Consider the following 12,232-nt stretch of genomic DNA (forward strand, 5'->3'; position numbering starts at 1 on the left):
CGCAAGGTAAAGATGAAAAATGTGCCAGAGCATGCGTTGAGTAGTGGGTATACGCGCGACAAGGCAAGGCGTGTAGGCGAGGCGATGGCACTGGCTAAGAAGCTTTATGTTAAGGCTGAAGCCATGCATTGGTCGAGAGGACATACGGCCAAGGAGCCAAGCGATGGCAAGGGTGTGCTATCTAGGCGATGGCGTGAGGCATGACATTGGCATTGCAAGCTAGGAAGCCAAGGCAACAACCTTGAGCAAGGTGTTGGGCCTAGGTGAGCGATGGCCTTAAGGTATGCGGCGAAAGGAATGTGCGTTGGTGTAAGTGATGACCTTGAAACAAGCAGCCAAGGGGTTGTGCAATGGCAAAGGAAGTGAGCTGTGATGGAGTGCTGATGACAAGTAGCCATGCGTTGAGCATTTGGGAAGATAATCAGCTAACTCACCCTTTTAAGTGACCAGCTGTCGAGGTCAGGTTAATTAATCTCACCTAAGGAAGGGGTGGGAGCTTAATATTTAAAGTAACGCATGCGCACTTGCGTATAAAAGGAAGGCTGAATTCAAGAGCACCGCTTAAGCAAATTACTCATGCTATCTGGGTGATTCTAAAGCCAACTGAAAGCTGAAAGAGTCTAGTTGTTGAAGTAGGCTGCCGTTTGAAAAATCCAAAAGGAATGAGCTAGAACTTGAAGAATTTTCTAGAGGGACGAGCTCTTGGGTAACTCTGGGCCAATGTTAAAGATTTGAAATTTAGGGTGGAACCGCGAGGAATTCTAAACTAAAATTTTAATATAATCATTTAAAAAAAAAATTGAAAAACTTTTTAGAAGGAAATCTCTTGAGAAAAGCCCTATAAAATGAGTAATTAAAAGTATAAGTTGAATTTGGAAATATTTGAACAAGCAGGCAACTACTTGAATTGAACAATTAGGTAGCTTCAAGTTGGTTGCGTGTGCATGAACAGTTGCGAGCCTTAGCGTTTGTTGGGTTGTGCGTAGGGCTGAGTAGGCGATCACAAGAAACTAGACACCAAAGGAAGGCATATGCATTGGTGAGAAGCAAGTGGAATGCCTAAGACACGCATGGACTTATGGTGTTTGCGATGGTAGTATGTGTTGCCGCCTAGCCAAAACTTAAAGCCTAGAAATTTTTCTAAGTGTCAAGGAGGAGGTTGGCGTTGGAAGGTAAGACTTATAGAAATGAGTTTAGTTATGAAAGTTAGTCTCAAAAGGGAGATCATTTTAGTAGCTAAAGTATATTGTTGTGTCCATAGGATTGACACCAATAGAGGAAGCTTATCAACCTTAAAGGAATTGCTCAAAAGCCATCAGTGACTAAGTGTTTTATAATGTTTTTAGAAATTCATGTTTCAAATGGAAGTTTATTCTCATGCTAGTTATTTTACAAGAAGTTTCTAAGCAAACACATGTATCTATGTTTCTAGCGCATGCTAGTTAATAAAGTTTATGAAGCATGTTTTATTCAATGCATGCTAGAACTTTGAAAAGAAGTTGTACAACCTATTTTAGTTAGAAACTATTTTAAATAATTTGAAGCGTGACAATTATGCCTAAGACTTAAATATTGAAACTCAGTTATGTCTTCATGATTTAAGAATACATGATTTAGTAAATGTGATTTATGATTATCATACAATAGGTTTGATATTGAATGACATAGAGAAGGTATCTGAGCAGTAGTACCTAAGGTGTAACGATACTTAGTTATAACCAAGTGCATGTAGGTAGTTGACTGATGCTTAATTTTATTAAGTGGAAATACAGATGATATGTGTTTATGGATTGCGTTGTGCACTCAAGTTTCCCTAGCAGAATCCAAGTGTAAATTCCCCTAAGTTTCCTGGTAAGTCTAGGGTCGAACATAGGGACTTGTAAAAATAGTTTCTTTAGAGATTTTTATGAAAACTTGTGGTAACCAGTTAAATAAATTGTTGGGTTTGTTGTTGCATTGATGAAAATAAATAACGAATGCGGCAGAGTATGAAAAGAGTTGGTAAACAGGAAATGCGATGAATATGCAGTGAACGGGTTGAGAAGGGTTTCAGTTAACACTCCCTAGGATGCATTCTTGTTTTGCGATCATGCAACATGCATACAATAGTAAACCACTTCTCGGCATGAATGCCACGACTTCTAAGAATAGAATGCATGCGATAAATATGCGATAAGTCTACAGGGTTTACATATAAACCTTTATCTCTATTTATGCAATGAGAATGACATCATGACGTTCACACAAATATGCGACCACATAATATCATTTCTTTTCCTAGGATGCATACGATGCAAGTTGACAAATAGAGCTTATCTCTTAGTCTTTATCTCTTGTTTATGCAAGCCTAATCTTGCTTTTTCGAGTCCAGATTCTAACCTAGCTCTCTCGAGACATTAGGTTTTTTCTTTCGATTCTCTTTCGAGTAACTCTAAAGGGGTATTTTGCACAGCATAAAACAAGACAATCGCAAGCAATGAACTTCCTAGATCATGTTAGCTTAGTTCTTCTCAACCCATTCAACTAGTTTAGCTACTCATGCGTATTAAAAGAGTGAGCAGATGTACGCACACAGACTTACTAAGCCATTGAAGGCAATAGACAGAAAAGCCTCCATTGAATAGATATAAGATGAAGTACAGAATAACAATGCAAGTATAGTAAAGAGCCTGGAGCAATTTCTTACTGCCAAGCGTTACACTGTTTCTACTCGTGCTCTAAAGATATTCTCACTTTTGCGAGATTGGCCTGCTATCTGCTCTTACGCCTCAAGGTTCTCTCTCGAGCTGCCCTGGACGATCTCCGACGTCACCACTCTTCTCTTGCTCCGCCGTAAAATAGAAAAGAAAACTATAAACAGAGGTGTGAACTTGTAAAGTGATGAAGTAATCGACTGCTTAACCCTTTCTCTGAAGAATGCATTTGGTATTTATAGGGCATCAAAGGTGAAAGGCGGCTTCTCTCTCCCAGTTATACAGATGGGACAACTTTAATTCCTAATTGATGCACTGGATAAATCTCAACCGATAAAACTGGATGTACTTTGTGACTATTATCGGCTGTCAACTTAATTTGGATCCGACTACCGTCATCTTTCTGTCCCATCGATATTAATTTTCCTTTCTTTGGATGCGTCCACCGTGTTGTGGTGATTCTTCTTGGGTGAAAGTTTGCGAGCACGATCAACGCAAAGTCTTGCGGTGAAGTGGCACTCGACCAATTTGTTCCTATGATCGCAATCTTTGCATTGCGTTAACGCATATTCTGCACAAAAATATAGAGATCAAATGTTCTAATGCGTTGGACGCATGCGACCGCGATATTATAGAATTTATGCTTAATGAACGCAATTTTAACATATCTCATCAACGCAATCCAACATTGTTTAAGAATTTAGCACTATGATAATGTGCATTTCAGCCCGTTATCATTGACATTGAGGGATTGAGAAAAAGGGTTCTCTATCGACTAAGGCTTGACATTGAGGGTTTAAACCAAAGGATTCTCTCTCAACTAAGGATACGTTTAGCAAAGTTTCCAGACATGTTATGTTTAAGAATTTTATATGTACAGTTGCTTGGCAAGTTTCAGTTTAAGTTTTCTAATCTTAGTTTTAAGCATGAGAACGATGTTTTATTAAGTCATTAACTAGACTAGTAGCTCACCCCATTGTAAATGTTTCCTTTTCCCAGGTATCGGTCAACTCCCCAGAAGATAACTCTATTGCTGCTTCACCACTTGAAGACTCTAGTTTCAAAGAAGTTTATATGATTGTCTGTAAATATCTGTACACATGTTTTGTGCATATAGGGACTAGGTTGCAAGTTGGGGCCCACGGGATCTTATGTTGTATACAATTTGTATATAGATTGGCTATATGTGAAATCTTCCTGGTTTGTGACTGTTGGTTGTTGAATATTATATAAACATGTTTGTTATCAAGGTTCTTAAACAGGTTAAACAGGTTAGTAGACAGTAAATGCCAGCAAAAGAGTTGGTAACTGCTGCAGTTATATCTTCTTTCAGGTTAAAAGGGTAATCTGGGAGGGGTGTGACAGTTGTTGTTGAATATGTTGTTGAATATGTAAATTTCACTTCTAACAATTAAATCCAATAAACTAAGAACAGTGGCTATTATATGAATACTTGAACTTTATATGGAGACGTAAAGATGGATCAAGTTCGAGTAAATAGCCATAATGATGTACAGTATACGAATAAGGTTGGGTACCTTGTTTTGGTAACACTATCGGATGCGGCCCGTTTTGTAAATAGTACAAACGATGTGATCCTGAATCGTTCATGTAGAGACATGAGAAGTGGGGGCGTCCAATGCAATGAATTTACATAAGATCGGACCAAGAAATAGATCACTCTTACTTTATAACATTGTTTACTGTTTAAGACTGACTATTTCAAATAAGATGACCTTGGTAACTCGACTTTAATTATGAGCTAACTATGAACCTCTATTTATTCGAGATTATCCTTAGATTTACATAGGTAAGGGTTGGCTCAACAGTGCCGGCTCAATAATCCTCCCATTTTAAGGGTAAGACCGGGTAAATAGCTAGGGACATAGGGTACAAGATGGAATTTACACCTACCCAATTTCGGGATAGGAGAAAGGTCGTAATCACTTCACTGTTATCATAACAGAGGATGATAGGCAAGTGTATATTTGAATCACTTCAAAATCGGTCAACAACTTTCTAACCTATATTTTCTCCTTGCTGCCTTACACACAGCTACATACTCTACTTCCATGGTGGAGTCAACAATACAACTTTATTTTAAACTCCTCCATAGTATAGCTCCTCCATTCAAAATGAATACTGACCCCAAATTTTATTTCCTCAAATCCACACCAGTTTGAAAATTAGAATCAGTGTATCCTGTAAGGATCAGATCCTTAGCACCATACACGAGCATATAGTCCCTCATTCTCTGAAGATACTTGAGAATGTTCTTAACGGGAGTCTAATGATCATATCCAAGTTTGGGCTGATATATGCTGACTATTCCAACTGCATAGCATATGTCGGGGTGTGTACACGACATGACATACATCAAACTTCCAATTGTTGATGCATAGGGAATTTGTTTCATATCCTCAACCTCTTAAGGTGTCTTAAAACATTATTTCTTAGACAAATGAATTCCATGCCTAAAAGGTAACATCCTCTCTTGGAATCTTGCATTTTATATCTAGACAACATCTTGTCTCTATAAGATGCCTGAGATATTGTCAACGTCCTATTCTTACGGTTACGAACTATTTGGATTCCAAAAACATACTGTGCATCTCCAAAATCCTTCATTTGGAATTGCGATGTCAGTCATCTCTTAATATCAGCTGAGAATTCTACTTCATTTCCAACGATAGAATATCATAAACATATAAACCCCAAAAAAGCTACAGTTTTGTTGACAATGTTTTCGTAGACACAAGATTCATAAATGTTCTGTTCAAAGCCATAAGATTTCATCGCAATGTTAAATCTCATATTCCAGGATCGAGATTCTTGTTTCAACCCATAAATGGATCTTTTAAACTTCCAAACCTTTTGCTCTTGACCCTGCTCTATAAATCCCTCTAGTTAAGACATATAGATACTCTCTTCAACATAGTCATTTAGAAAGGTTGTCTTGGCATCCATTTCCCAGATTTCATAGTTATAAAAGGCAACAATGGATAAGAGTATCATAATAGACTTGATCATGATACCTGGAGAGAAGAATTCTTCATAGTCCACCCCTCTCTTTGGGTAAACTGCTAAGCATCAAAGTTTATCGCCACCCATAAACCGTTGGCAAGAAAATAGTATTTATAAATCACCGAACGAACTACTTATACTAACTGGTAGTACAAGTGATAAGTTCGGGGTCAAACCATAAGGAAGTGCGAAAGATTAGTTCATCAAAGCTATTTTTTAGTTAAAGTGGTAAAATTGGGGGGGGGGGGGGAATGCAAGAAAAGTAAAGATAGAACTGCAATCAATTGAGATGTCCTAGCTTAGAGGAATTGATTAACCTAATGCAATTAAGATCATTGAACAATAACATGTGACTTATACTCCTTGCTTATGCTTAGCCAAATTAATTAAAACCCTAATTAACTGCCTTTATTATCTAATTAACTAGCATGAGAAGACGAACTTGCTCTAATCACATTAAGTTCTAGGGATATGCTAGAATGAACTAATTAATTTCTACTATCTTGTTAACTCATTTAATACAATTTTCACATCAAGATTGATTAAAGCATTACCTAGTGCGGTTAACTCCACAACTAAGCACGTTAATCTAATCTCTTGCTTCCTATGGTTCATTTCCTTAATCAAGGTAAAATTTAAGAATGGAACTACATAAACAAGTATTGGTTGTCAATCAAATACATGGAAATGAAATACATAATAATAAATACAGAGTGTGAATCCATAAGCAAGATTATATACATCATAAATTAAGAATCTCCCAAAATAACATTGAGTTTCTCCAACTCCTAAGCTAGGGAAAGCCTAGAACTTACCTTCCCATGGAATGAAGAAGACAAATCCAATCTCCATCTCAATTAATTACATGAGAAGAAGGAATAAATTAGAGAAAATTACAAATGGAGAGGTGAAAAGATAAAGAAATCGGCTTAAAAGCCGATTGGGGGTCAATATCCCTGCCCTAGATCAAAGAAAGAGTCTTATATACTACAGTTGCAGTGTCACGACACTGCAACATAGCATTGCAACGTTGCGAGGCCTCGCAGGCGCCTCTATCAATAATTGGAGCATTGTAACGCTACCCTATTTTCCATCATTATGGAGGCTATTTCCTTGTAGCATTGCGCAACACTCGGTTGAGCGTTGCAACACTGTTAGTGGCCCCAGAATCTATAATCTACGCAAAATCATCATTCTCCACTAAGAAGTTTCCAAAACATCTAAATCATATTTACCTTGCTTGGCCTTCTTCTTTTCTGTCAAGTATTTGGGCAGTTCCTCTTACAATGCCTATTTTGTTTGCAATGGAAACAAATTCCCTTTGCAGCCTTGACTGGCCTTCTGCCCTTTTGAGTAGAAACTATAGGGTTAGCTTTCCCTATCCCACCCTTCTTCTTCTTTCCCTTTTTTATGCGAAAGACAAAAGGTACAGAGTTTGTCACAGAGGTCGAACCTCTGCAGAAGTTCTTTGAGAATGAAGCAACATTTGTCTCACCCTTGTGTTCTTTACTTTTCATCAAGGATTGGAAGGTCTATAACTCATTGAGCAGAGTGGTCAGGTTGTAATCAATCCTGTTAAGAACAACATTGCTATGAAAGTGGAGGAAACTTTCAGGTAAAAATTCTAGAATAAAGCTAACCTGACGGCTTCATTAATGTTTGACCCATTCATCTCCACCACGTTGAAGTAGACCATGTTGAGAACATGTTCTTGAATAGATGCCCCTTCTTGCATACGAGCATTGAAGATGTGTTTCAAAGCGTCATGCCTGAGCTGTGCAGATGGTTGTTCGAATAATCCCCACAGGGACTTCATGATCTCATGGGCTATAAGCATGGGCTCATGCTTCTTGGCCAAGACTTTGATAAGACTTGCCAAGATATACACTCGAGCCTTATCGTTTGCCCGTGTTCAACGCTCTCCCGAACATTTCGTGGAGCATTGGGAGTTGGAATGGGAGGACAATCCTCCATGAGGACAAAACGATCATCGATGATCAGTATTGTGTTGATTGATTTTTTCCAACTACTTTAATTTTTTCCCGTTAATTTATCCGCGACGAGCAAGTTTAATGTAGCGGTAGCCATAATAAAATAATTGCTGAAAATGAACAAACTATTTACATTTAGTTTACTTTGCATTAAACCAGTCATTCAACCAATCAATTTGAGCAAAATTTTAATGTACCCTAAGTGACATCCAATTTTGCAATGACGTTTCAGTGAGGCAGGACAAAAATCACGGTAGGGTGATCAAGTGTCCCTTCATTGAAATGAGACATTCTCAACCATTAGACAAAAACAACACCTTGTTACTGTGACAACAATCACCATTGTTCGATATAAAATCTATTAACTTGTTTAACAATTCTTGTAAGTCTAACCCCTTATTCTAGGTTCTAGACATCTGTGCTAATGAGCCAAGGAAAAAATCGATTGGGACATGAAACTAAAGCAACCCTATCCATTTCTGGATATTGAATAAATGCATGAACCTTTATTTAACCTAATGAGAGAGACTGAGGGATATGCTATAACACGTCCCGCTCTCACTTACTATAAACACTATCTCCATTCACCTTGTTATTGACCTACCCAAATGCCACCAGTATAGGGACACTCATAATGCCTCGAGGCTGAGTGTAGATCTCGTAGTGTGAATTTACAAGGAGAAACATGTAGAGGATGAAATGAAGTATCATATACCCCATTTTCCTCCCAATAAGTGTTTTACCTAGGGTTAATTAACTTAGGAAAAACCTGACTACTAATTTTAACTAAGTGAACGTTTAATTTGCTAAAAAAACACATGTCTTTGATGATTAAAAATTTTTGGTTGAAGTCTCATTAAAATCTTTAATAGACTTTAATCAAACTTGCATGCATGTAACAAATCTATCTAATTCACCTTTCCAGGTACGTTCCCAGTTAGGGGTACGACGTTTCCATCAACTTAAGTACCCTAAGCTAGACAGAACTTGCCTTAGAAAAAAGGTTCGTTATAGATACATTTTTTACATATTTAATCTTTTATTAAGAATAAATTTAATCAAATTAAACCGATTAAAAGATTAAACTAAGATTTCTAATCTTATTAGAAATATGATCTAAGGTCTATCTTAATCATGTTTTAAAACAATTTTTAAAAAATGATTATAAACTAAGGTTTGAATGCTACTCTTAATTATTGAATTTAATTCTAATTTTATTTAGTTATAACGATTATAAATAAATGTAACAATTAAAACAATTATTGAGTGGAAGTATCATTTCATCTGAGAGATTGTGCATCAAGGGGACGTGATCGTTATGCAGAGAGCTTCGGAGCACAATGTTACTGACCTGTTTATGAAGGCCCTCACAACTAAGGTTTTGAGAATCACCTACAGGGTATGGGTCTATGGGATAGGCCACGTCTAGACTAAGGCAAGTGGGAAGATTTGTACTGGGCAGTTATGCCTTGGTTTATTATTGGTGTACTTTGTATTTTGATTGTATTATACACCCCACTAGCTTTGGGTCAAGTAGGATATTGTTGGGGTTGATGCCTTAAATCTTGTAGGGTCTTATAGTTTGTAAATGTTTTGTACAAAATCATTGTTTATTTAATAAAATATATGATATTTTATTCCATATTTTAGTTGCATTAACCACAAACTAATAAACTAACATCCACGGTTAATTTATAGCTTAAACATGTATGTAGAGACATATGAGTGGATCATGTTTAAGTGATAACCTAAACGGTCTTTAATAGATGGATAAGGTTGGGTACTTTATCCTGGTGACACTACGAGTATGGCCTGCTTTGTAGGTGTTATAATTGTTGTAAAGTGCTACAAATAATCTGATCCTGGTCATTCATGTATAGACATGTGAGCGAGGATATTCTATAGAAAGGAATTTGTATAAGACATGACCACGAAATATTTAATCTCATTATATAACGTCATTCATAATAGAGACTTAGTTTCACCAAGATGGTCATAGGTAACATGACCTGAATCATGAGTGAGTTGTGAACTCCTGCTTATGAGGGTGGTCCTTTGATTTGTATGAGTGAGAGTTACCAGATCGCTGAATCAATAAGCCAACCATTTTAGGGATTCGTCTGATTGGGGTGTTGGGAACATAGCTACACAAGAAGGAATTCACTCCTTTCCCGAGGTTAGGACAAGTAGATAAATTACTCTCTTAAGGGCTAATTCTGGGGCTTGAACAATGTGACGCCACACCTTCTCCTGGCCTGAGAGGGGTCTAGTCATAGTTGGACTATGATCTATTGTCATTAAAAGGATCGATGATACTTAAGGAGTTAGATGTAACTACATAGGCAAAACGGTAATTTTGGCCGAGGTGTATTTATGAGCAATTTGTGAAGGGTTATTGTACTATTGATTGGTTATATCCAATAGACACAGAAATATATATGTAGTGCGAAAAGTGCAGCTGTTGATCTTTAGTGAAGTGTCTAACAGTTAACGGATGGTGAATAACTTAATTAAAGAGTTTGATTAATTATTCATGTACCGTTGGAGCTTCAAGCTACGGGTCCATGAGGTCCCCTTGATAACTCAATAGGATTAAATGAGAATAAGTTTTTGGATTAATTTGAATTGTTCGAATTAATAGAGAAATTTAGTTATATATGATATAAGTAAGTTATTTTAATTATATATAATATAATTATTATAACGTATTTGATACATTATAGCACTTTTGAGAGGAAATAAATCCATTCAATTAATCCCCCAAACCGGGGAAGCTTAAGGGGAAATGAAATGGTAGGGTAGGGATAAAGAATCTCATTCCTTCCTCCCTTTCTTCCCCGCCATGAATCCTTCTTTTCTTTTTCTACTGATGCCATTGACGATTGGGAAGATAGACATTAAGCAAGTGGCTTGACGAGGAACAAAGTGGATTTCTCATGGCTCTCCCAATAAATCATTTTTTTGTTATAATTATATGAATTGGATTCATAATTGTTAAATTTAATATAAATATGATTTATATTAAATGTCATATTAGAGAGAAAATACACTATAGGTTATATTATATATGATACAATATAAAAACTACAAGTTAAACGTTATATTTGATATAACATGTAATTTAATATATATAATATGTGATAAGTTCATTATCATTTTTATATATATATATAATACTTTTTTAATAAATTAATTTTATTTATTAAAATTAATTTAATTGAATCAGGGAGGGAGTTACAACTCCCTCCCCTCTTTTCTCTCCACCAAACATAAGTGGGTGATGGATGATATTTGGCTTGGTAAAGGAGAGAGTCTCCTTGTTCTTTTTTATGCTGGAGACATAGAAACGTTATAAGTGTGAGTGGTTCTCTGAGATCAATCACAATTCCTCTCTTCTCTCAATCCCTTCCCTCATTCCAAAATAGCTAGAGCCCACCACTCCTCAATTCTCTACCTAAGAATACCAAGGTTGCAATCGTGGTAGTGCCCATTTCTAGTTCGAGGGATTCTTGAAGATCTGTCTTGAAAGGTAAGGGTTTCTAAAACCCTATTTTTTAAGAATGTTGTAATTTATGTAAATGCATATTTTGTTTTTCTTTTCTGTAAAAATTTCATTCTATAAAAAATAGGAATTGGGACGATCATTCAAACGCTACATCCAGGGGCATTTTTGTCCTTTCACATCCATTTCAAGTCCGGTTGCTCAAATTAGTTCCTAATTGCTCCAAATTAACCCTGAATAGCTCGTAAGGACTCATTCCACCTAAAAAATGCTCGATATCTATAAAAATGCTAAATAAACATATTAAACATAGTAACTACCTAGAAGTAAAAAGAGGAAAATAGTATATTTTGGGTGTTATCATAAACCCTTTTGCCACGAGTCTAGCATTATAGGTATGTACCTTACCAGCTTGGTCTTGTTTTATCTTGTAGATCCATTTGTAACCAATAGGTTTTACTTCTTCTGGTTGATCTACAAGTTCCCAGACTGGATTGAAGAACATAAAGTCCATTTCGAGGTCCATGGCTTTTATCCATTGGTCTCTTTCCACATCTTCCATTACCTATTTAAAGGTCAATGGATCTTTTAAGTCATCTTCAGGTATGATGACCTTAACTTTTAAACCCATATAACGGTCGGGCTATTGAATAACCCTCCCACTATGTTGAGGCATTCTCATCTCTTGAGAAGGATATGAAATACAAGTTTCATCAACAACTCTTGTTGAAGGACCAGCTTGATCAACAACTCTTGTTCATTTCCTTGTAGCTTCTGTGGCGATTTTATTTAATACTAGCTAACTGCGAGGTTGATGATTCTTTATGTGGTACTCCTCTAAGAATGTTGCATTTTTCGATACAAATATTTTATTTTCCTGAGAATATTAGAAATATCCACCTTTTGTCTCTTTAGAATAGCCTACAAATAGGCATACTTTTGAATGGCATTCTAATTTCTGACTTATGATGTATTAGGTAAATGTATCCATATCTAGAATAATCATCGATAAAGCTGATGAA

This window comes from Benincasa hispida, chromosome 12 (genome assembly GCF_027475165.1).
Source record: "Benincasa hispida cultivar pf3 chromosome 12, pf3_genome.v1.1, whole genome shotgun sequence".
NCBI classification, from domain to species: Eukaryota; Viridiplantae; Streptophyta; class Magnoliopsida; order Cucurbitales; family Cucurbitaceae; genus Benincasa; species Benincasa hispida.